Raw genomic sequence first — 26,233 nt, 5'->3', positions numbered from 1 at the left:
GTGCCACGGGGCTTTTGTGCTATCAAAGTGACAGCCATTACACCTTGCAGCTAAGGAAGAGTAAGGGCTTTACAGTGCGCCGAAGCAACAGGAGAGGACGGTGACGCACTCATTAATCCAAAACATTTTCTCTGCTTCGTCGTCGCGCGGGAGTTGGGAAAGAGGCAGCGATGCGCGTGACCCGCTTCTCCATTCCCAGAAGTCCGAGGGATCACTGCGTTATTAATGCATAAAATACATTCCAGGTTTTGTAATCGATTGGCGCGCCTCTTTGGTGCATTTGAGCCTTGTATGCGTTCCGCAGCCGTGTGATTTATGCATTTCGACTCTTCTCGCCGTCCCTTGGTTCGGAGACCAGACTCAATGGTATAATGAGCTGCTGCTGGGCGGAGAAAGAGAGGGGGGGACATGGGGGCGTGAATGTTAAATAAGGCACGAGGGCCCAGAGAATAGTGCATTTGGTTTCTGCAAGTGATGCAAAGGCAGCAGGATCAGAACAATACAATAATAGAGGTCTTTACAGTATGAGAGATGGCGACGACGTGTTGTGCATCATTGAACAAACAAGTCGATGGCGCCACACGCCAGAAGAACGGGGAACGCCATTACTAGAGCACTGGATTAGCGTCATTGATGGTCAGCTTTCAGTGCTCCAGGGTCACTTTTTAATTCCGCCAGTCCTGCCAGTGTGCATCAAGCTGCTCCTTGGAGGGAGGGGGTAATAGTCTGCAGTTACACATTCCTTGATCTCTTAGTCTAGGTTCCCACTGTATGTTATGAGAGGTGATGCTATAGAAACTGAGATGGACCCTAAAACTAATTTCACACCAGTTCACCAATTAAGTGATTTAATGTTAACACATCATAAAGACATGATTGGAAATTCTCTAGGGAATGCTCCTTAGCCACAAGAATTTCCTTTAGGTAAAATTCCATGCCATAGCTTTTAGCTCATATATTACATTACAGAAAGGGATCAACCATAACTGAACAAGCCTTCGTCCAGCTAAAAAGGAGTTCTGTCTGAACTGCTATCGCATATCCTGCAACACAGTCAATCAGCACCTTCTCACATTGTCATTCCTCATCTGTGTGTGATGCCACCCTTGGCACTGCGATATTAGGACCCGCATGCCTCTTACCTTTGGAGTCACTGCTAGAAGGTTGAATCTGGGCTGGCGTTGAGTCACATTTCCTTTCTTCCACAATCTAACTCATGTAGTGGCTTGTTCTTCCTTCTCATCTACGCTCCCTCCCAAATCATCACCTTTATTGAAGAACCCTGAAAGTAGTCCCTAAATACTTGTGGGGATTTTGTGCTTTTTTAAGATGTACATCTGGAGGAAATACTCATTTAAATGGGGTATGGGACAAAGAAGTGTTGAAGACATAATGCACCAATTATTTACTGCTAACCTTCAATACTATGATTACTCTTCGTCATCCCAGGACATAAGTCCCACGTGCCATCCCCATGATGTGCAATCTTGGTGAGGATGCGTCTAGATACAGCTGTGCCTCCTGTTTATGGTTCCTCTTCAATAGGAGGGGCCAAGCAGAGAAGCTAGAGTATCTTGCGTTTCCCATATGGCCCATTGTATGTTCCTGCTAATAAGTACCTGACCAAACGTTGGCAGCACCATGTTACAGGGATTCTGTTTAGGAACAGAACTATGCTTGGGACCCTAGCACATCAGCATGTAGGGATTGAGACACCATACCACCTGGAATCTGTGAGCCTGAGTCTGATTAGCTATAGTACCTCACTTGCCCTCCTAACCTTTCCAGAGAGACAAGTGATTTGGCACACCAGAACACAACAATCTTAATCCTCTCATGGATTACGGTTACAGGACACACCCTTTCGACCTCTCACTCGTACTTGTCCACATAAAGATAAGAAAGAGACACAAAGGAAGTTTACAAATTGACAGACCTGCCTTACCCCTCCCGTACTATTAAAGCAAATTGGTTATATAGTATAGATCTCTGGGTTTAGTGACGACCCCGTACCTTAGTATGCACAGGTGGATGTTCTACATCCTATCTGATGCCACACTCTTGTCTCAGGACCTACGCTCTCTGTGTTTTTTCCAGAACCCATGTTCTCAGTTCTGTATCAAGATATGTGTTTTCAAAAACAGCAGCTGTATTCCTTTACTATGTCTAGGTTGCTAGTGTCTGAACAGAGAGAATAACTAGGGGCAGTGTTGCTTGACCTTGCCTATGCTGTCCAGACTAAATCCCAGGAAAATAATAAAATGCAAAAAGTTGTCCTAGTTCCGGGTGAAAATATAATGTGCCACAAGGGTAAGTGTATTATATAGTAACATGAGTAAAAACCAAAATCACCTACAATGTGCATGATTAGGCTAACATAGGGAAAACGACAATTGGCCATATGGGAAACACACGACAAGAGGAGGACTCCTTTAAATTTGAGCTAAGCCGGGGCGCTGGAAAGCAGGCGAACAAGATGGCCACACCCTAAGGAGGCTCTGTTAGCCCGGGGACACTATCCTGCAAAATCCTTCACTACAGGGCATCAAAATCACTTGTAAACCCATGGTAAGCCCTCAAAAAACCACCGGGGAACTAAGGAGGTGAACTCAAACTTTCTGACAGCCAGCTTAGCACCTGCTGCCACAAGCCCTTGATTGTGCCCTGAGACAAGATGGCTGAGGTGCAGGCGGAATAGTCGGGCCTACTGGGGCTGCTGCTGTAATAGGAAGAGGGGACTCACCTTCTGCGGGGCTCAGCCTGGGAAGTCATCCTGATCTCCGGGGTGAGGAACTGCGGATCGAGGTTAGAGGTGGTAGAAACCGGCTCTATCTACCGCTGCTGCGGAGCGGTGAGACCACAGCGTTGACCTCCTGAGGACCTGCCGGGACCTGCTGTGGGAATGTGCAGCCCTGGCGGCTGCATGAAAGCTACCAGCTGCCCGACCTGCATGTGCACCCTACCCAGGCCTAAAGGTGCTGCAGGGTGTCCCGGCTGGGATGCGCTGGACGGGAGGCGCAGCAGGATCCACGCAGCCTGGGAAGTTTCAAATGAGAAGCGGGTGGCTGCACGGTGGCGCTGCTGTCCTGAGTCTGGGCGCTGCCATGCTGAGGACCCACTGGGGCCCTGTGAGACTGCTGAGGCTGTGAGACCGAGTGGGAGCTGAACCTACCTGAGACTTTGCGCTCATTGATATGGATGCCCCAGTGAAGAACTGCTGCTGAGTTGGCGGCAGGCGTCCGCCCTAGAGAGTCTGAGGCCGGCCATAACCACCACGAGGAGGTACAGAGGGGCACTATAACATGGCAGTGTTTCCTACTCCCCTCCCATTACAAAGTCAGTTACAGGACATAGCACTTGCTGGACATTCTGTGATGGCATTTGACGCTCACCTGCACCATGCAGTGGAGCCCACTATGGGCCGAACGGAGGGCAAGCAGTCCAAACTTGAGTTGATTGCATGGAGAAACACTCCCAGCAAGACCGAGGACACAGATCCACAAAGAGAGGAAGAAAACCCATCCTACACTTCCTCACAAGATTCAGATATAAAGACACTACTCCTCAATATGCGCCAAAGCCTCACATCAATTGAGTCCAAAATGGACGCCATTAATATGCAAAAAACACGACAGTGGCATATCGGAGGCGGAGAAGCGCATTTTCTCACTTCAAGACAGCCCTTCCACTAACTGTGAAAAGTTACAAGGCATGGAGAAATTACTTAAAATTGTTGCTGCCAAAAATTAGGACTTGGAGACGTGCTCGTCCAGAAATAAGTTAGCGCATAGTGGGGGTTTTAGAGTCCACAGCTACGGGCCGCATGGAGGACTATGTGGAACACATGCTGTTGGGGCTCTTCGGTGGGGAAGCATTCTCTAAGGTCTTAGTGGTGTAGAGGGCCAATCATTCGCTTGCGACAAGACCGCCACCCGGCGCACCGCCCGCCCTATTCTGCCATGTCTCCTCAATTAGAAAGACCGCAACACAGAGCTGCGGCTAGCTAGATAAAAGCAAGACTTGATATATGAAGGAACTAGACTTTTAATATACCCGGACTTCACCTTGGCGGTACAGGAAGCAAACAAAAAATTTCTGCCTGTCAAAAAGAAGCTTCAACAAGCTAACCTACAGTATGCTATGCTCTACCCTGCAAAACTATGAGTTCTCCACAGAGGAAAGACACGTCTTAAATAACCCGCAACAAACTCAGGAATTTATAAAAACTGTTATGAGGCGCTCGCCCACACCTCGAGACGGGGACCCAGGCTCCAGAAGATCCTCACCGGCTCCTGAAGAGGAATAATGGTAGATTGTATAAGGTTAGAGACTGTATTTAGAACTGGTAAGGCTATGCATTCTGGTAAATTACACGACAGCAGAGAGCATGTGAGGAACTGCATGGACCCAATCCTGTACAAAAACTGTTCGTCCCTATGAGGGCATCACTAGCCCTGATGAGCCTGCCATATAATAAAGATTTCCCGGGCTCCCTCTCATTTGCGAGGTGCGCTAACAGCCCCTCGAGCGCACTTCCCCAGCAGGAATCCTCCTGAAAAATGTTCTGTATTGCTCATACGTTATCACTTGTTGTTGTTGTTTGTTTGCTACTGCCCTTTCAACTCGAGGCTGCTTGTGGGCTGCACTCCCTTCATGCTCCACTACTATCTCTGTGGGGGGTGTGGTCCGGAAGTTGTTGGTATCTGGCCTCAAAATGGGCTTTGAATGCGCCAGATAGTGGAAGGGCTGGGCGGGACACCATACACCTGCGGGATTGGGCCATAGGTGTGGGAGGGGGGTGGGATAGGTTAGTCATAGTTGTACGCAGTGGCATTGCATGGAACAACCTAGAACTTGTTCAGCTGTGACTACACACACACCACTTTATGCAGTCGCGGCACAGCAGCACCCGTGCACGCCTGCTTCTCCTGAGTCAACAAAGAGGCCATGGCTGAACTGGGTCTAGTAAAAACCCTTGTCATTAATTGTTTGACATGGAATGTACGTGGGCTTTGAGATCCACACAAGTGTGGGTAGGTCCTAAGCTATATACACTGACACCAAGTCCAGGTGGCTATGCTACAGGAGACGCATCTAGATCCTAAAGCGCCATCCATTTTTGGAAGAAAATGGGCATCACATAGCAGCTTCTCCTCCAATTCAACCTGCACACGAGGCACAGCAATTCTTATCAAGGCTGGCCTGGGATACTGTCCACTAGGAACCTTGCAAGACACTCCGGGCAGATTCAGCGTTATGTGGGGCAGATTGGCAGGGCACACGGTAACACTAGTGTGCTGCTACGCACCCAGCGTTGACGATGTGGGTCACTTTGATAAGCTATGGGGACACATTTTGGAAATAGGCTCCACCTTTATAATGTGGAGGGACTTCAATTTAGCATTAGATCCACTCACTGTTCGCTCTCGCACACTTTCGCACTTGCATCCTCAAGTGACTAAACATCTTTCAAGTATCATGGCTGACTACCAGCTTTTCGACGCACGGCGAGTACTACACCCAGCACAGAGGGATGGCATCTTCTCCTCGAGTGTTCACTCTAGATGGTCTCTGTTAGACTATTGGCTACTATCGACGGGACTAAATACATGGCTTCGAGAGGTGTCGCACCTGGCACGCACCCTCTCGGACCATTCCCCTGTGCTCATGAAGATATCGCCACCAGGTAATGAGTTCCCGTATCGTTCCTGGAGACTCCAACCCACAACCCTGCTAGATGTTGCCTTTCACGAAGAGATATGCCAAGAAATCCTCACATTCTGCCCTCGCAACATTGACAGCATTTCAATACTTGCTTGTGTATGAGAGAGTTTCAAAGTAACAATGAGGAAATAATGTATGGCCAAGAGTGGGGGAATCCGTTGCTCCATCAGAGGTACCCTACGCAGATTAGAAAAACAGGTTGAGGAGCAACTGGCCTCGACCTCTACCCCGCATCTAAAGGCGCAGCTCAAAGAGCTGTTAACTAAATACTCATAGGAGGCGGAACGCAAATCTAAATTCTGCTCGAAATACCAAACTGTTAGGTCTTATGGGGAGGGAGAGCATCTTGGCAAAGCCTTAGTCAAAGTAACTAGAACCCCCACATTCGCTAATCAGGTCCTGGAAATACTTGGGGAGGAGGGCAATAGACATACAGACTCACAGGAGATGCTTTACGTCTTCTCCAAATATTTCATGGCATTATACCACATGCAATGCCGTGACCCGCCGGATACAGGCTCCTATTTTGTAGATACCACCCTGGGTGGATCAATGATTCCCGCAGAGAATTTCTGGCGGCTACCTTTGAGGAAGATGAAATTCAGGCCGCAATAATGGACCTTCGTTCGGGTAAGGGCCCGGAGATTTTTATAAATGTTACATTGGGCATCTGGCCCCCTTACTGAAGCAAGTCTTTGAGGAAGCCAGAGAGATTGGGACTCTTTCCATGTCCATGTGGCAAGCCATGATCATATCCCTGCTTAAGCCAGGCAAGGAGGCCAACAAATGCGTTTCATACAGACCCCTGTCGCTAATCAACTGCGACACCCAGATTCTGGCTAAAGTCATTGCCTACAGGCTGACCCTGCTGATGGACGGATTAGTCCTACCAGACTCCGGAGGCATTATACCAGGCAGACCCACTCGCACTACTTGCAAACCACATTTGTGCTACTGCAGGATATCGATCCAGAGATCTCTGCGGCTGGGATTTTTTTAGACACCAAAAAAGCTTTTGATTCCCCCGAATGGGATAACATGTTCACAATACTGGGCAGAATGGGCCTCCCCCCGCCATTCCTAGCGTGAATAAAACTACTCTACTCCCAGCCTGAGGCCATTGTTCAGGTTAATGGTCTATACTCCACCCCGGTTCCCATTAAGAGAAGCACGCGTCAGGGATGTCAATTATCCCCACTGCTATTTACCCTGGCCGTCGAACCCCAGGCTGCCAAAATAAGGCAAAATCACAGATACTATGTCATACAATACCCTTCTTGTTCGATATTAATATCATTGTATGCCGATGACGGTACCCTCTATTTACGGGACCCAAGCATCATCCTAAACCCGATCCTTCTGGAGTTTATTAGGTTTGGCGACCTATCCGGGATAAGACTTAACTGGAGTAAATCACAGATTTTCCCGCTCACTCCCAACACTGCCAAATTTGCCCCAGAATCTCCAATGAGCTGGTGTGAAACCAAAATAAAATATTTGGGTGTGACCATAACTAGAGAGAAGGAGGAAACTCTCCACGCCAACTATAATGCTGCAGATGAAACTATCAGCAACTGGGTGGACTTTCACTAGCCGGCAGGGTGGCACTGATGAAGATGAATATCCTGCCCAAACTCTTATACCTATTCATCAACAAACCCTACAACGCAGGACGTCCTTCTTCAATACTCTCCGATCTTTACTTATCAAGCTGCCGTGGGGGGGAAACAACTCCGGGTGGGGTGGATGATCATGACATAACCCTTCTCTAGGGGGGATTTGAGGCCCAGGATATGAAACTATATTACCATAGTGCTCAAGCTCATTATGCAGTATACTGGCTCCATCCACTGCCTTTTATGCCACACCTGGCCATTGAGCAGGGGTACATGGCGCCCACGCCCCTAAATTCCTTCCTGGGAACTCGGTTCCCCTGGGAGGGAGTGTCCCACCACATGGTAACCGCACCAATCACGCGTGGAAGCTCTCAGCTAAAATAATGGATAAACCTATGCTATATTCCCCTCTTGTGCTGCTTCCGCATCTACCAATTGCTCCTGTCACTCAAGAGGTTGTATGTCGGGAAATGCTTCGTAAAAGGAACCTCCATGTATGGGGAGATCTGTACCGGGAGGCCAAGTTTAAAGACCAACAGGAGCTACTGGGGACGGCCCACCCCACTGGAGGTTTTCTTCTACATAAGACTGAAGCATGAAATTAGGGCCAATATCCTGGGATTCCCACAGGAGCCCCCTACATTAGAGGTACTGCACACAGTGTTGGAAATGTCAGGACCGGCACATGCCGTGTCCCACATATATCGAACTGCGCTATTAGAAAAGCTACAGTTGACATATGGGGCTGGGGAGGCGTGGGAAACCGACTTGGAAACGCCATTGATGGATTTGCATTGGACTTATTGCTGCTCACAGACAGAAGCCATCACAGCAAGCATGCGACTGTGAATCACCCACTTTAAGTTTCTACACAGAACCTTCTATACACCTTCACTGCTATGCAAATATAAACTGAGAAATGACGATCGTTGTGTGCGTTGCCGGCAGGAGGGAGCAGACTTCCTACACCTAGCTTGGAAATGCAGCGAGGTTCAGGAGTACTGGTGGGAGGTGATATATGCACTGTCCAAAATGATCAGTGCCCCTCTCCCGCGGTCCCCTTTGCTTGCGTTCCTGGGCTACAGGGCTGGCATACAGAAACCAAATAGGAAATTTGCAGCAATGGGACTACTGCTGGCCAAGCTCAAGGTGGCTTGCAGATGGGGCAGACGGCGGGTCCTCAAGTTCAAAGACTGGCTCACAGATTTCATATATTGTAAGGACCAGCTTATGACTTACGCAGATCTCCTTCCCACCCTATCCCCCCCAGAGATGTTTGGGAACCCCTGGTGGAATATCTGCGGGAGCATTCAGATTAAAACTGTGTATATCTACTTGGCCGCCTGGGCAGGTCTTCTGAGCGAAGATTTATGGGAGATAGGTGGGGGTAGGAGTGTGTGGAGCGGCCCTGTCAACAGGAGAAAACTCATGTATTAGGAAGGAAATTCTGTCATATGAAATATGATGTAATTATAAGAAAGGGGACCCGTGCCTAACCAACAATCTGTAAATCGTTGTGTGACTCGGATCTAATGTAGACATTGCAAGACTGCAACTCATCTGTATTTATATCTGCTCTTCACATGTACTGTACATGTATGTGATATTATGAACCGTGCATTGCCTATATGCTAGTTGGAAAATTCAATAAAAACATTTAAAAAATAAAAATAAAACTGGACTAAGCCACATGTGCCTGTATTCAGTGGATCACCTCTTTTTATTAAGCACTGGGACCATGAATGGGAATCAAAACAATAAAGATCATCAATAAGTAACAGTCGCATTTCTGCACACATATATTTGTTGTGCTGGATTACTCCTTTAAATTGATGACTGTAATAGTTTTCTGGAAGTTTTCCTGAAATTGCTTGAGGATCTCAAAAATGTTGGAAATCCACTACAAAGAAAAATTTAACCTAGGGTTCATTAAGCATGGGCGGATTTAGCGAATCTGGCGTACGCGAACTTGCGTATTTACGGATTCGCAATCCGCAAAATCGGCGAACTCTCGCGAACTTGCGGATTTTTTTGTTTTTTGTGTTCGCAAGGGTTCGCGAGGATTTGTGTACCAGTTCGCAATTGCGAACTTACTTGTCGGCTCGCAACGGCCGCCACTATGTTGTTTCTACGTCTGGTTCATCATCACAGGTTCACAGCACCCTCTGTTTCACCACTGTCACCCTCTGATACACCCATGCCACCCTCTGGTACATCCTCACTGCCACCCTCTGGTTGGTTTATCACTGTCGATTATGGGGGTGAAAAAAAGCAAGCACACCTGCCCTGCTTCAACTGCCATGAATTAATTTGGGGTTGATTAATGTGTCAGTGATTTTGAAACTTCCAGTCTGGCTGGCACCTGCTTCCTTCCTTATCTGTAATTTGCTTTTTTCACAGGACCTTTATGGCCTACTTGTAGCTATTCTATGAGCCTGCTGTTTGGGTCAGAGCAGGGTCATAGAATAGTTGCAAATAGGCAACTGAACTCTGGAGGGGCCCCTCAGGAAGCACTAGAGTGAATGGTTACTAATGTTAAGATTGAACTTTTGCACCTGCTGATTGCTTTCAGTTCTGCAAAAATCGTTTTTCTGCAATTTCGCGCGATTTGCGGGGCGCGAATCCGTGCGAGATCGATTTCGGAAGCCGCGAATTCGTGCGAATACACGAGTTGTTTTTTTTGCGGCGTGTTTGTTCGCGTGATTTTTTGCGTGTTTGCAAGCCGCTTGTAGCGCTACGTTTGCGAAGTTACCCTAGAGGTCGTACACGGGCGCGGCCATCTTGTTTGCGTGACGTAATTCCGTTTCTGGCCGCTATGTGTAATCTCGCAAAGTGTGCGGCTCGCTAGTACAATTTCGCGTGTGATCGCGAGGAAAATCTCGCGCGAACTTACCCACGCAGTCGTGAACGGGCGCGGCCATCTTGTTTCTCATTCATTGCTATGGTTCTGGGCATGCTCTCTGTATCCTTTCTTAATCTCTGCCATCCTTTGCTTGTTTGAAGTTTTTTTTGATCTATTTTACTTATTATCTATCCCTCTATTTTTCTAGCTCTATATTTTTGTGTTTTCTGCTACTTTTTGTTAATTTTAAACTACTTTTTTAAACGCTTTTCTTTTCTTCTTCCCTGTTCTATTTCTTCTTTCTTATTTTGCTTCCTTTCTGCCCAGACCATGGCAAAGGGAGCCGGGAAGTAGCCCGCAAAGGGGAAGGGTCCCGCACCCCGTGCCCGGCTCCCGTGCGGGCGTTTGAGGGGGGAGACAGTGATAGCTCGGGAGATTTTTAGTGCGGAGGAGGTGGCCGCACTAATATTTCACGTCCAGCGCCGCCTCCCCAAGACCATCATGGGAGGCGGCAAGATCGCTACCGGCTACGGCATCCGGGAGCGCCGGAAGCGGTGGGAGAAGGTGTGCCGGGCCATGTTTAAACACTCTGGGGTCCGGCGCACCTATAACCAGGCCACCCACCGCTGGACGGATGTCATGGACCGTGAACGCGACTTGCTGGACGCGCTCGGCGTAGAGGTCCCCGGGCTTGGTGAGTAGTAGTAGCTATTTCTAGCTATTTCATCACTACTCTGTTTTATCCCGCTCTGTTATTTGCAAATTTCAGTTTTTTACCAAGAGCAATAATGCTGCCGATTACATTGTAGGTAAATTATATTTCAAAATCTTCTATGCATTTCAGGTGCACTGCTCTCCTTCTCAGTAGCCTTGCTACTATGCTTATTTGTTTTGTATTTTGTGTTCATTTCATTGGCCTGAGAAATTATGTATGAGTGTAGTGTAAAGAACTGCGTAATGCTAGACACTAAGGGTCATATTTTCAATTACCGGCGCATCCCTGCAAAGTAGCAGGGATGCGCCAGTAATTGTGCGCCATGCCACCACCACCCATGGGCCCAAAACGTCACTGAAGCCTTACGCATCTGTGCCGTAAAGGCGGCGCATTGCTGGAGTTGCGTGCCAACGATGGCGCAGCTCCAGCAATGCTCTGGGGTGCCCTATCTCCCCAATGCTGCATCAAGCCGTACGTCGGCTTCAAGCAGGCGCAGGGTTTGAGTCACGCATCATTGTCCGAAAAAAAACTGATTGACATCTTGTAGATTTCCCTCAGCCACTTTTAGGATTCGTTCCTGCGCAGGAACGCCCTCCCTTGCGCCGGAACGCCCCCTGATGGCGCAGGGCTTTACAACGTGATGCATCTCCCATATGCGTCACTTTGTTAATATATGCCGCACCATGGCGCCTCTTTTGTTCTGCCGCTGCGTCACAAAAGTCACGCAACAATGGAGCAAAAGAGCCGCAAGGGGCTTCTAAATCAGCCCCTACAGACTCAAGTCCAGTCCTTCTTTTAGACACATGGCTATAAGAAGAAATAGTGGTGGTGGCCGGTGGATTGATAGTTTGAGTATTCACTGATCTGCAAGCACGATGGACTTTGTCTGTCACTTCGCGTGCTGCGGACTGCTGCCTGCCAGGCCTAGGCAAACCTTTTTAGTATTCTGTTTAGTGATTTACATAGGAACTTTCAAAGTCAACGGTCCGCAAATCAAGCAATACTAATAACGTAGTATACCACATGAGATCGGTCAATATATCCCGTGGAATAGTTGTCTATCTATTTGCTATTTCGCCAAAATATTTTGTTATTGTTCTTTTGAAATGTTTGATTTGGTTGACAAATATCATCCATGTTTTCTGGTCTTTCTTTCTTTCATGTTGTACATCAGCTCCCCCCAAGGGCAAGAGGACACAGGAGGAGGAGGAGGGTGCTGTTCAGGATGCAGGCCAGGATCGGACAGGCGAGGGCTCCTTTGCTGGCCCCAGTAAGTTTTAATTTTAATATAGAGTACCTATTTTTTCCTAGCGTTCCTCATTCGATTTTTTCTAAATCGTCTTTGATCTTCTTGTAGACTGGATCTAAATTCTTATCCTGCCTCGACTATGACTCCCTGTGGTATTACTAGATTATTCTTATTAGTCTGTCTGTGTAGCTAACTAAGATTGCACATTTGGCAATTCCATTGGACTCCCATTCTAGTCAGCAATAGCTCTATGCACTGAGTGCAGTCCTCTGGGATTGTCCATAATGTCTTTTCAAGTCTTCTAAATGTTTATGCTTTGACAATTGCCAACAATAAAAAGGTGAATGACCACCAAGAAAGAATAAGATACTACTTTACTTTTGGTTTGGATAGTAGGACAATCCATTCTACTACTGTTGCAGGGACAAATCTGCACAAACAGAACTATGGACACTAAATAATGCATTGCTTAGCTTATCAATTATAATAGGTGCTGTTAGACTTTCCACATACCTCAGTGATTACAGACTTTGTAGTTGAACCCCCAATCTCCTTACTGACTAGATAGTGTGGCAGAGTCATTTAGCTCCCAAAGTCACCGATGATTGATCCCCAATGATGATTAGATTATCCAAGGCAGGACAAGAGTACGGAGTCAGAGTCAAGAAGTGTCAGAGGCACTCATGCTTGCAAAAATTCCAAAACCTTTAGCTCATCCACTCTAGTCTGGAGGACCAAAAACCACAGAGTCTATTTAAGTTTAAAAGCTTTATTAAAAGTAAACACATTTATTAAAATCAACTTTGTCATAAAACTAAACGTTTAACTGAAAATGGAAAAGTGCTTAGTGCTAACGATTAATTGGACACATTTCTTGTGGTCGAGCCGAGCTCTCACCTGGTTTGAACTTGACCCTGCTCGTGTTCTTAGAAGTCAAGCTTCTGTTAGGAGAAAAAGTGGTGCGTGTTAAAAATAAAAAGCAAGCATTCATCAGTTGTGCCAAAAAGTGCAGCAAGACAACAGCCTTCCCTGGAAAAGGGGACATTTTTACTTTAGAGTAGACAGTTACAAATTATTACATTGTATTCAGTTTTTTTCACATTTCTTTATTCCTCTTAAACCAAATATTATATAGTAGTGAGTGGTGTATTCTAACATTCTTAAATGTACTTTGTAGGTGGAACATCTGGTGGCGGGGCCAGCGCGGAGGTGGTGGTATTGGACGAGGGGGATAACTCTGGGGAGGAGGCGGTGCAAGTGCCGGACGTTCCTGTGAGGGTTCACACAGTGGTGGCGGGAAGAGGTAAGCTATATATTCCTTACTTATTGAGATTGAAGACTGCATAGTGTGCTTTCTGCACGGGTGTATTATAAATCAACCAGGTAGTAGCCTCTAAATGTACTTCGACTTAGCTCTGAAGTTTTTGGCGAGAAGAATCCCAATAAGATCTGAGATGAACTTGATGGATGGGATGAACGAAAAGCGAAAGAAGGGTGTAAGTAAGTGTGGAAGGACGAGAAATTTAATGATGGCTGGCAAAGAAGAATGATATGTGTTTGCTTGGTCCCCGAGGTGGCTGGGAACTTGGGAAGGAAAGAATATGGTATGGTGCACGGCTGGTGAATGATGAAGCAAGGATAGGTCAGGTGGAAGGAGAACAGCCTGGGTGGGTGAAACAGAAACTGTATGTGTGCATATACTTTGAATGGATGGATGCCTGGATCATGGTATTATCTGACTCTTAGATAGCATATGTGTATCTAGAGAGAGTAGACGGTCACTGGATGAACTAAGTGTTACCTTGAAGAGCATGTAACACCGCACCCGCACGTCCGTTCCAGTGTAGGAAAGGCAAGGAAAAGAAGTTGTAATTTTGTCCAAATACTACCATGAATAGTAGCAGTAGTTTGTATTGCAACTGCAAGCACAGCATATATCCGGTTATTACGGTGGACACTCCCTACCTCTCTTAATAACTTTAGTTTAGTAGTAGTACGTCATTCATGTGTGGGTGTATCACTGTTCACTCAATAATAAGCAAAGCATCGTCATCCCATATGTCATCAAATACATCCCATGTGAAGTGATAGACAATCAGATTATTTAGCTTCTTCATTTTCCTTTTCTAGTACTCATTTGCAGTGTAGGGTGAAAGCTAAATTAATTAAGCAGTAGCCCTTGTAACAGGGAATTCTCAGTGCCACCCGTAATAGAAAAGTAAGAGCTTCACCACCTGCATGTACTGGACCGGTACAGTAACGCAAGTCTGTCTCACTCATCATGGTGTGCGTCTGTTTTTCTCGGGTGCAAGTTCACTGCGCTGGCATTATGCCGGCTTGCATAAGATAACGTACCAATTTTCCTAAACAAGAGAGAAGAAGAAGAATAAGACTGGTGTACTGTCATAGTCGACTGTAATGGAAGTCCATAGTGCTCGTAGAATTTGTTCCTTAAACTCCCACTAATGTTAGAGCAAGGATGAAGAAGTGGGAGGTTAGATAGATACTGTCCTCAATAGTTATGTACTGTGCTTTCAATTTGCTACTTGTACTGTGACACAACTTTCTGCTCAATCACTTTGTGTTATTAATCTTAAGGAGCATTGGTTACAGACTATGTCTTTCTTTCTTCATATAGTTGCTCCTTCCAAATCAAATAGACCATCACGGAGGGAGCAGGCTCGAATGGCCCGGCAACGGAGGCTGGATGCCACTGTCGCCGAATATCGGCGGCTGGTGGCCCTGGAGGAGGAGGACACACAGTTAACCAGTACAACGACAACAACATCCACTGGCACAGTTGCATCCTCCTCCGTGCCCCCACGGGCTGCCAGCCAGCGCAGTGGTCCAGCGGTACGGAGCCGGGCTACCAAAGCCAACCGCCACCGCCACCGCCGAGCAGCAAAGACACCAGCTGCCCCCCACAGGAGTTGCAAGGCACGCCAGCGCCGCTTAGGACTCAGAGTGTCCTACCTGGAGCAGGAGGTCCTTAGCTATAAGAACTTGGTGGAGGGCCTCCGCTTCGACCATGTCACCCTCCGCAAGGAGTATGATGCCCTGGCCGCTAAAGTCAACAGCACCTAGTGTCCCTTGCCCCTTTTTTAGAGACTTTTGGGGGGTGGGATTTGGGAGTTGGGTTCTTTTTGGGACTTTTGAAAGACAATCGTTGGGGTTAGGAAGGGTCTTGAGGGAGATTATTTTGTTAGGGCTACATAAATATACTTTTTGAAACTTTATCTGACCATACCTGTTTTTTACTGCTTTTGAGTCTGGTGGGTGGGGGTTTAACAGTAAGTTTGTTTTCCTGAAGAGTCCTAGGACTTTAGTAGTACTACTGTCAATCTCTCGTCTAGTCCTAATAGTCCATTATACTACCTCCCACCAAACGCTTATCTTACCTGTAATTTGTGTTTGAAAGTAGGGCTAGGCCCAGGGCTGGCTCCACGGGAAATGGGGATTAAGGTTGGCAATCCTGGGCGGATGAAATGTCCTCATTGCGGTGGTACTAGTGGTGTGACACAGTGGCAGTTGCATGCCTATGGAAAAAAGAAAATGAAACCTGGTTTGTCCTTACTGTAGCATTACAACGGTACGATAGAGAATATAGCAGGTGACAGTACACTAGAACAGTGCCACAATGTAGCCTAACAAATGCTAAAGTATTGCAAGTATAACTAGTACTTGCGTTGAATTTCTTTGACATTGGCTACTACTACAAGAAATAGTACTGAAGCTGAGTAAGTCTAGAATATATCCTCTGATTCCTTCACCAGCCTGTTGCTATGACCTTATCCTCCCCAGCAAGTGTGTGGAATTATTGATGTCATTTAGTCACACATCAAGCAAAACCACACAGCCCGGGGGAAGAGGGTTAGGGTTTGGAAAATGGATGGGAATGGGGGTTTCTTTTTGGGTAGGTTTTGTTGAGAGAAGAAAAAAAAGCACAGCATGGACAAATAATAATTGAAGATAAAGAAATCTTTGGGTACAAAGCTAACCACAAATCTTTTAAGTGACATAAAGGAAGTGCATGCCCTACTGCATGCATTGTTACTGAAAAGTAAGTAGTACTAGAATGCGACAGTACAGGGCTGCAGCGTTTTCACTTGCCTATCTCTGCACTCAGAGAAACACTTCTTACATTAAATTAGGTTTAAAAATTAGCCGAAGTAAAACCTATAGAATGGCTGTATAAAAACTAAAACATGGGAATCTCTGCTCGATCCCTCAATTCTGGGCAACAGCTCAAAGTTCTGGAAAATAATTAATAAACCTCTTTTTCACGACCCGACCGCTGAGAGTCTCGGCACAGTCATACCAGAGAATGACTGGATCACCCATTTTGGTTCTATCTTTAAGAGCGAAGCTCCACAGACAACAAAATCACCTCATCCCCCCGAAAGCAGCCCTCTACATTTTTCTATTAAAGAAATTGAACTAGGGATTCTTGGTCTCTCTAGCAACAAAGCCCCGGGCCCCGACGGTCTTCCACCAGACCTATTTAAATCCAACATCACCTTATGGGCCCCAATTCTTACATCTGTCATTAACGCCGGGGTTGAAGTGGGAGCCCCTAAATCCTGGGGAGCATCCACTATCGTCCCGGTATACAAAAAGGGCGACAGAACAAAAGCAGTTTGCTATAGACCAATCTCCCTGATAAACTCTGTTGCGAAGGTAGTGGGAGGGGTACTCTTAAACCGGCTGAATGCTTGGGCCAAGCAAAATAATATAATGACCCCAGCACAGTATGGATTCAGACCAGGACATGCAACAACTACTCAGTGTCTGAATCTATACCTAATAAGTGGTAAATACACCCAAGCAAGAGATGGAACATTGTATATGGCCTTTATGGACCTTTCTTCGGCCTTTGACTGTGTAGATAGGAGTAAACTATGGGAAATCTTGCAAAACATGGGCGTCGAAAATAATCTAATCAATTTCCTGGCTGACCTACATAGCGACACACGTGCGAATGTACGGTACACAAAAGACTTGAAAGTAACGAGAGATTTTAATATTAACCGGGGCGTCAGACAGGGCTGTATTTTAGCACCTCTCCTTTTTAATTTGTACATTAATGGACTCGAGGATTATCTGGTAAAAACTGACACAGACTACCCTCGTATTGGGAAAACAGGGGTGCCGGTCCTGCTATACGCGGACGACGCCGTTTTGATGTCCAGAACCGCATTAGGACTTCAAAAGTTGTTGGATTCTTTCTTCCAATTCATGTCCTCACGTGATCTGAATATTTATAATTCCAAATCTTTTATTATGACGGTTGGAAAAAACCCCAAAAAACGATACCCCTTTTCGGTTAACGGGGAAAGTATACCGCTAACAAAAACATTTTCATATTTAGGGGTACTATTTGACCACAAACTTTCATGGGGCCGTGCTATAAACAAAAAGAAAGGCGAGTTATTACGAACCAATTTTGGAATATTGGACTTTGCACGCAAATTAGGTAATACCCCAGTGTCCGCCATAATGAAACTATATCAGGCAAAAAGCGTCGCAGTGGCATGTTATGGGAGTGAGCTGTGGGGTTTCTCATCAGTAGAAGCTCTGGTAACACTAGAAAATAATTTTTTGAAACAGGTCCTGAGCTTACCTAAAAGCACCGCTAACTTCTCTGTACATGAGGAACTGGGCTCACCGTACCTAGGAGACAAAATTGCTGCAAACCCCCTGCTCTGTTGGTTAAACTGTTGGCGCAATGCATCTATACCACTGACACATAGTATCCTTGCTGAAGCCCTCACCTGGGAAGGACATCTTAAGATACCCTGGATGAATTATATTAGAAACTGTTGCAAAGACCTGGGCAGATTGGATCTATACCTAACACCACAGCATACCACAAAGAATGATGTTGATTTTGTAAAAAATACTTTCTTGTTAAAACGACAACTTGTCAGGGAAGACATCGAGATGAAGAAGTCCAGTGTTAGGAACCATATACTAACAAAGACATGTGTGTTCTGTGAACCATACCTATCATGGAACATTTCTAGATACGACCGCTTTCTGTTGAGCAGATTCCGATTTGGTTTCTACCACTTGCTTTTAGCTGTGCCGAGTGGAGCGCATAGAGGTCAAGTGTTGCCAGCTTGCGGCTGCGACAATCTGTCTCCGCAAGACTTGGCTCACTTTTTATTTCTGTGCCCTTATTATTCGATTCCAAGACAAATGTTTTTAAAACCCTTGCTTACAAAGTTGAATTTTGTACAGATCAAGCCTGCACTTTTATATCTGCAGATGTTGCATGACGACAGCACCTTTTTTATCTGTAAGTTTTTAAAAACAGCCCGGAAGGTCAGATTAAGTATGGAAGGATGATTCCAAGACGACCTGCACTAAACACGAAATCATGTCTTGAACAGGCACATTTATTTTTACTGGTCTACTGCATTTTTAACTCTCTCGTGAATTGCTTACTTTTAAAAATGTTTATAAAAATTTTTGAATGAATTGTATAACAATGTACTTATGTGCTTTTATGACTGCTTCTATGTCAGTCGAATAAAGGATTTTTGATTTGATTTGATTTGAATGGCTGTAGGGATCAATTTAGAAGCAGAGAGAGATCCAAGAAATGCAGTCACACTCATAGAAGAAAACAATGGATACTGTATCTGTATGTTGTTGTAGTTGTCCTGTTGAATTTGGTAAGTAAGTTGCATGCAGCAAACAATTCCTCTTATTAGCGGCACTCCTCCATTCCAGCCGACGCTTTGTCCATCAATGTTGGTGACCAGAAGACACCCTGTCCACTGCCTGCCTGGCGGATGTTGAATTGCGGCTCGTTAATGTGAAGCCTGACTCCATCTTTTTTCCCCATTGCACAGACTGAAACCCGGCCTGGAATTATTGAACGAAAAACAGGAAGTGCTATTACAATACCACTGATAAATAAATATAAGGTATGTACGCTGTGTGGTGCAAAAAGTCACACTTTGATTTTCCTAATAGACAGTACAATATTTTTGAAAGTGCGTACTCTGAGTCACCTTTTGAAGGATAAATAAGTATGGCCAAACTAATTTAGCGGATCTTTCCCCTCAAGCTAGGTGTACTGTAAACTGTGTTTTAGAACAAAATTAGACCTTCCCAGCAGTGCTCCCACCCAGACCCTTACTAAAGCCAGTCGCAAAAATGTAGAAGACCCCCAATCAGATCTCAAAAAACGAGGCCTAGCAGAAAACTGGTGACAAAACGTACTTTGAAAGTAAAAGTAGGCCCAAATACCCCCTTACCCACCGTGGATTGTATTCAAAACACTTGCAAGCAAGCAAAAGTATCCATAGCCAGCATTGCTCCAAGACTCGAAAACCCCCCCACCCAAACACATGCAATAGAAATACTGCTGAGTGCTAACCCTAACGAGCCCTAAGTTAAGAATAGTGGCAAAGGCTTTCTTTAACTATGCAAATCCCCCCTTTCCCACCATGGATTTTCTTCAAATGACTTGCAACCAAAATTACACATTCTCACGAGTGCTCTAAGACCCCAGAACTCAGATGCAAAAATCTAGAACACCCCGAAACACATGCAATCCTGCTGCTAGGGCTAACCCTAACGAACCCTAAGTTACAAAAAGTGCCAAAAGGCTTTTCCTTATGGATTTAGTCCAAACCACTTCTATCCGGTATTAGACCTTCCCAGGAATGCCCCAAGACCCGCCAACCCACCCGCAAAAAAACACAACACCCCCAAACAGCCAAAAAGGAAAATCTCATACTTACAATATTTCTCGGCCTTATGTCCAAACGCGCTGTGCAGCTAGGTCATAACTCCCGTTTTCCACCACGGATTTCCTGAAAAGCAAATGCAATCAAGATTAGACTGTCGCAGCATTGCTCCCAGATCCCAAAACTCACCCACAAACACCCGGAACCCCGCCAAAGAGCACCTCAAAGGCAAGCAAGTCAGCAAAAACGGCAAAAAATTTCCACCTCCGATTTGGTCCAAACCACTTTTATCCGGTATTAGAGCTTCACAGCAATGGCCCCAGAGCCGTCAACCCAGGAGAAAACTAGTAAAAGACCCCCAAACAGCCAAAAAACAAAAGTACAAAAATGGTCACAGTCATTTTCTTGCCAATTTCCAAAATCACTCCGCGCGCGCTCTGCAGCTAGGCCCTAACTCCCCTCTGCCACCATGGATTTGCTTCAAACCTCTTGCAAACTAAAGTATCCATAGCCAGCAGTGCTCCCAGACCCCGAAACCCACCCACAAACACCAGGAAGCCCCCCAAACAGGCCCCCGAAAACGCTACATTGAGCAAAATGTCAGAAATAGCAAAAAAAAATTCTGCATGGATTTAGTCCAAACCACTTCTATCCGGTATTAGACCTTCCCAGGAATGCCCCAAGACCCGCCAACCCACCCGCAAAAAAACACAACACCCCCAAACAGCCAAAAAGGAAAATCTCATACTTACAATATTTCTGGGCCTTCGGTCCAAACGCGCTGTGCAGCTAGGTCATAACTCCCTTTTTCCACCACGGATTTCCTGAAAAGCAAATGCAATCAAGATTAGACTGTCGCAGCAGTGCTCCCAGACCCCAAAACTCACCCACAAACACCCGGAACCCCGCCAAAGAGCACCTCAAAGGCAAGCAAGTCAGCAAAAACGGCAAAAAATTTCCGCCTCCGATTTGGTCCAAACCACGTTTATCCGTTATTAGAGCTTCACAGCAATGGCCCCAGAGCCGTCAACTCACCCGCAAAGAAGTAGAACACCCCCACAAGTGCTGAGTCTTTCTTCATTGGGCGTAATCCAGCCCTCTGCTTTGAGGGAAATAGGAGTCTGGAGGAGGAGGATAGAGGAGCATGTTCTTCTGAACTTGTGAACCTGAGGAATGCAGACTGCGGCACCTTCAAATCAATAAGCAAACAAGTGAAGACAGTTCTGCTGATGGGCTTGTTTTTGTGATTAGGTGATTAAAGTTTGAATTAAATTAACTGTGCAAAACAAAGAAAGACAGACACACAGGAATAAAAGTGAATAAGGACGAAAAAGAAAGTTATTGATTCATTGTCTCATTTTCAGGGCTCGGTGTCAGGGAATAAGAATAAGAGTTCGTCATCATACTCTGCGAATTCAGGCAGGGTGAGGTCAGTGTCACCGAACAGAGAACAAATCCCCTCATCTACGTTGCTGTCCTCCTCGTCTTCATGCGGCGTGCTTTCTCGTACTTTGTAATCTGGTGGTATGAGGTGCTGATTCATCTTGATCATTGTTAACCTCTCCACATTTTTGGGCGAGAGGCGGCTCCGTTTGGGAGTTACAATGCCACCAGCAGCACTGAAAACACGTTCAGAAGACACGCTTGCGCGTGGGCAAGACAAGCAGTTTACAGCCAGGTTGGAGAGCTGTGGCCACAATTCTCTTTTCCCATGCCAATACGCCAATGGCTCAGCATTAAGATAGACCTCTGTTGAGTCATTCAGATAGTCCTGCACCATCGACTCAAGAACCTCAACGGTTCCTCCACTTTGCTTACTTTTTGCTGTGACCTTTTGAGAACCAAACCCAAGCCAAGTTAGCCAATCCTCTTCAGCTGCCAATGTTACTGTTGTGTCTGGTGCAGATGATCCGGTTGCTGGTGTCTTTAACGGCTGAGAGGTCACTTGTGCCACAGCCACAGGTGCAGAAGTGGATTGTTTTGACTGGGGATGGCCTGCTGATGCTGATGCTGATGTACTGCCTTTTCCTTCAATATCCTGCCGTTCTTTTTCAAACCTCTTGGCTGACCAGGCTAGCCAACGTTTGTACTTTGTAACATCTTCATCAGCAAAGGGAAAGAATGCTTGGCCTTAAGCATGAGCGCTAAATCCGCTCCGCTCGCGAATTTTGCGAATTTTCTGTAAATTCGCGATCCGCGAACTCTCGCGAATTTACCGAAAATTCGCAATCCGCGAGCGGCGGATTCCTAGGTCAAAAGTTCAAGCCTTGCTGGCCTGTTGTTGTAACTATTTTACGATGGCGCCGGCAAGCTGCCAGCGCCATCGTAAAATAGTTACTAAATTAGCTTCAACAGGAAGCACTAATAGATAAAATCAAGCAGGCGCTTGTGCATCTGCTTTATTTTATCTATTCGAGCTTCCTGTTGAAGCTAATGTAGTAACTATTTTAGGATGGCGCTGGCAGCTTGCCGGCGCCATCGTAAAATAGTTAACAGGCCAGGCAGCTGTGCCCTCTTCCCAAAACGGTGGCGTCTTCTTGAATAAATATGAAGGGCAGGGTTCATTCTGGCACGATGGTCCTGGCACAAAATTAAACCTCAACCGGAAGCACTTACAGATATCATGTAAGCATGCGCCCTAGTTGAAGCTTAAATTCAGTGACTCATTTATCGGCCCAAAAAACAATCGTGAGCGTTGTCAAGGCTGGGCAGCTGTCTCTGATCAGTATCTGTCCTTTTATACACACAAGAGGCATGTGCACTCGCATGGAATTGAGACCAGTTTATTGCGGAATTAGAGTTTCATGAGGAACCACCGTTCCATGCATACCTTTTGGGAAAGTCAAGGTGGCGGGCCTTTATCTAGGGCCGGGTATCTTTAAGCCCAACAAAGGAATTATGGGACATGTAGATTACAGTCCGTCGTTTAATTATTATGAATAACCATCAAGTGATATTCTCAAGCACATTAAATAGGTTCTTGCCAAGGCCACAGACAATGATTGCAAGTGAAAGACACAATTCTCTAAAACGAGTTATCCTGATAATTTACTGAATCTACCCTTGTGGTGTGACACAAAGTAGCACCATGGGAGTTGGCAGACCTGCACATTATTTTTCTCAGCATATGATCGTAATATCTCTTGATCTCAGATGACATGCCCAGTTTATTTTAATGCGCAACTCGAGCTGCCTTTGCTGGTGATTTCCACGTCACAGTCATCAGCACACGAGCACAGCGCCATGCCCTTTCACTCAGCACGCTCTGTTCATTAGTCTGCAGGAATGCACTGTAAACTGTCTCACATGGTGCATTTGATGGCAGGCAGCAGTTTCCATCGCTTTAAAAGCTTGAATTTTGGAATAGCAACACACGCCGAACTTTGCACATAATGTGTTACCACAGCATAAAATAAAATAAAACAGCCATTGGATAAATATTTGCTCTGCTAAACAGAAACTAAACTCCCAGAGTTCGGTTAAAGAACAAATTTAATTATACAATCCAAACTTTTTCAGGGTCTCGAGCAACTTTCACAGCTGAGCAAACAAGCACGCAATCATTTTATGTTTTATGATTTGCGTGTGTGTTCTGTCAAGGCTGGGCAGCTGTCTCTGATCGGTATCTGACCTTTTATACACACAAGAGGCATGTGCACTCGCATGGAAGCCCCGCCCCAAATCCACAAATACGCAAATCCGCAAATACGCGGATTTTGCGGATCCACGATCCGTGAATACGCAAATCCGTGAATCGTGGATCCGCAAAATCCGCCCATGCTTACTTGGCCTGCCAGCGCCTTTTTGTAGCGTGGATCCAGAATAGTAGCACAAATGTAATGCTGTTCTGAGTGGATCATTTTAAGACGTTCATCACCACGTAGGCGCTCTAATAATTTCTCCGCCAAAACCAAAGGCTCTTTGTTTTTCTCATCTTTTTGAAACACAGAAGACACCGCCTTCAGTTGGTGCTCCAGCATGCACAACAATGGTATAGCTTTTCCCAAATTACAGTCCTCCTTGCTGACTGCACGCGTGAAGACCTCAAAAGGACGAAGCATGTCTGTCAGGCTTTTAACTAGGTCCCATTGCGCCGCATCCATCCTCAGGTCCTTCTGAGCTGTACCCTGTTTTAAGAAATAGTGATCGAGTACCGTATACTGCTCATACAGACGCTCAAGCATGTAGAACGTTGAGTTCCAACGTGTTGCCACCTCCTGGATGAGTGCTTTCACTGGCATTCGACGTTCATGTAGCAGGCTCCTCAGATGCTTCCGGGCCTTAAAAGAATGGCTGAAATGGTTGCACATTTTTCGGCAGGTGGCCATTACCTCGCACGCTGGACTGTCTTCATCACTCAAGAATTTTTTAACAACCAGGTTTATACAGTGCGCCAAACACGGCACTCTGAAATAGTGACCCAGCTCCATGGCCTTAACTACATTGGCGCCATTATCCGTGGAAACATAACCAATCTGGCGTTTTTTTGGGGACAGCCAGTGAAAGACCTTTGTGTTAAACTCATCCAAAATGTTTTGTGCTGTGTGACGTTTCTCCAAGCCAAACATGGCTAGTGTTGCATGTTTCCGAGCAGCTTTAAAAACTTGGTCCGGGTCAACACCTGCGTTTAGCTTTGCTTTAACCCCTGAAAAAGAGACCCAGTGTGCAGTGATGCACATGTAATCAGCGCCTGCGCCACTGGTCCACATGTCTGTTGTCAGATGTATAGTGTGAACAGCACTCTTCTGCAAAGCTGCCCCAATCACCTCCAGCACATCTTCATGTAGTGCTGGAACCGCAACTCTGGCAAAATAGAACCGGCTAGGAACCTTCCATTTAGGGCGGAGCGCTGCCACTAATTCTAGAAAACCTACAGCTTCTACAAAAGAAAAAGGGAGAAGGTCCAGAGCTAGCATTTTAGCCAGCTTAGTGTTATACAGACGCGTCAGTGGGTGGTTGCGTTCATATGGCGCTTCTGAACAAAACATGGTTCTAATGTTGCCCTGGACCAAGCATTTACGGGATGATAATGACTTCTTTGACCCAGTTATGCTCGCTGATGAACTTTTTCGCATTGGTGTCTCACTCGCTCCCACACTCTTAGTGTGCCTCACATGGGGTGTGCTGCTGACAGGGGTACTGGGTGTAAGTGAAGTGTTTGACACGTCTTCTTCCTCCTCGTCATCATCAGAGGAAAAATCAACGTTTTCTTGACTTCCAATTCGGGCTTCCTTGATCTCCTTTAGGTGCGCAAACCATTGGACAGCGTGCTGTCTCCTAAGATGACCTCTCTGGCCTCCGGTACCATAGTTGGTACCAAACTTACCACGACTAACTGCAAGCTTACAAATGCTACAAATGGCGAAATTTTCCCTTTTTTGGCAAACACTAAAGAAGTCCCAAACTGGGGACTTGAATTGTCTGTGGGGGCCGGAGGAGGCGGCGATACTGGTGGTGGTGGTCATGCTGCTAATGCCAGATGAAGTGGAGGATGTGGATTGCCGAACTTTAGTACGTTGTGCACTTTCACCACCACTAATTGAGGTCGAGGTGGATGGAGGTCCCTTCTGGCGAGGAAGAAATATGGAAGCGGTACGAGTTGGTGTACTAGTTAACTCCAATGATTGTGGTGTTTCCACTGCCTCCTCGTCGACAACATCATCATCATCACGCTCAGTAGCTTTTCGGGCTAGGGTCAAAATGTCTATTTATTGCATGCCCGCTGGGGCTGCAGTGACCTTTATGATGACTGGGTCGTCGTTGTCAGAGTCTTCATCAGCAGCAGTATCCGCCACTTCTTGTTGAGCCTCATCACACTCCATAACTCTGAGACTTTGGACGAGCTTCCTTTTACGCTTAACTTCCTTTGTCAGATCATGGTGTGCCTCACTCTCAGACGGCAGTGGTGCTGGTTCCCAATTTTGATCCGTATCATCAGAAGGAGGTGTACTTGAAGAAGATGTAGACACCACCCTTGACCTCTTCCTTGCTAGGGGTGTGGAAGACAATGAATGATCATCAGGAGGAGTGGCTTCCTCAAATGATACCTCGCCTTGATTGTCGATTTCCTGATGTGCCCCTACTTCGGGAGGAACAACTATTGTGGGCACTTGTGACCCTCCATGCACCTCTGCTTGCGCATCTCCTTGCGCTGCCTCTCCTTCAACATGTACTTGGGCTTGTACTTGCACATGTGGTTTTTGTTGCGGCTGTGGTTGTTCAACACTCGTCAGATGAGTTACAACAACCTGTGTTGATTGAGGGACATTGCTGCTACTTTCTTGCGATGAGCCAACATCACTGGTCGATGGTGATTGAACAACTAGACTAAGTGCCTCTGCAGCAGTCAAGGGCTTGGACTTAAGTTGGCGTGGTGGTGGCACTGAG

Source organism: Lissotriton helveticus, chromosome 3_1 (assembly GCF_964261635.1).
Source record: "Lissotriton helveticus chromosome 3_1, aLisHel1.1, whole genome shotgun sequence".
NCBI lineage: Eukaryota > Metazoa > Chordata > Amphibia > Caudata > Salamandridae > Lissotriton > Lissotriton helveticus.
This window is presented reverse-complemented; position numbering follows the sequence as displayed.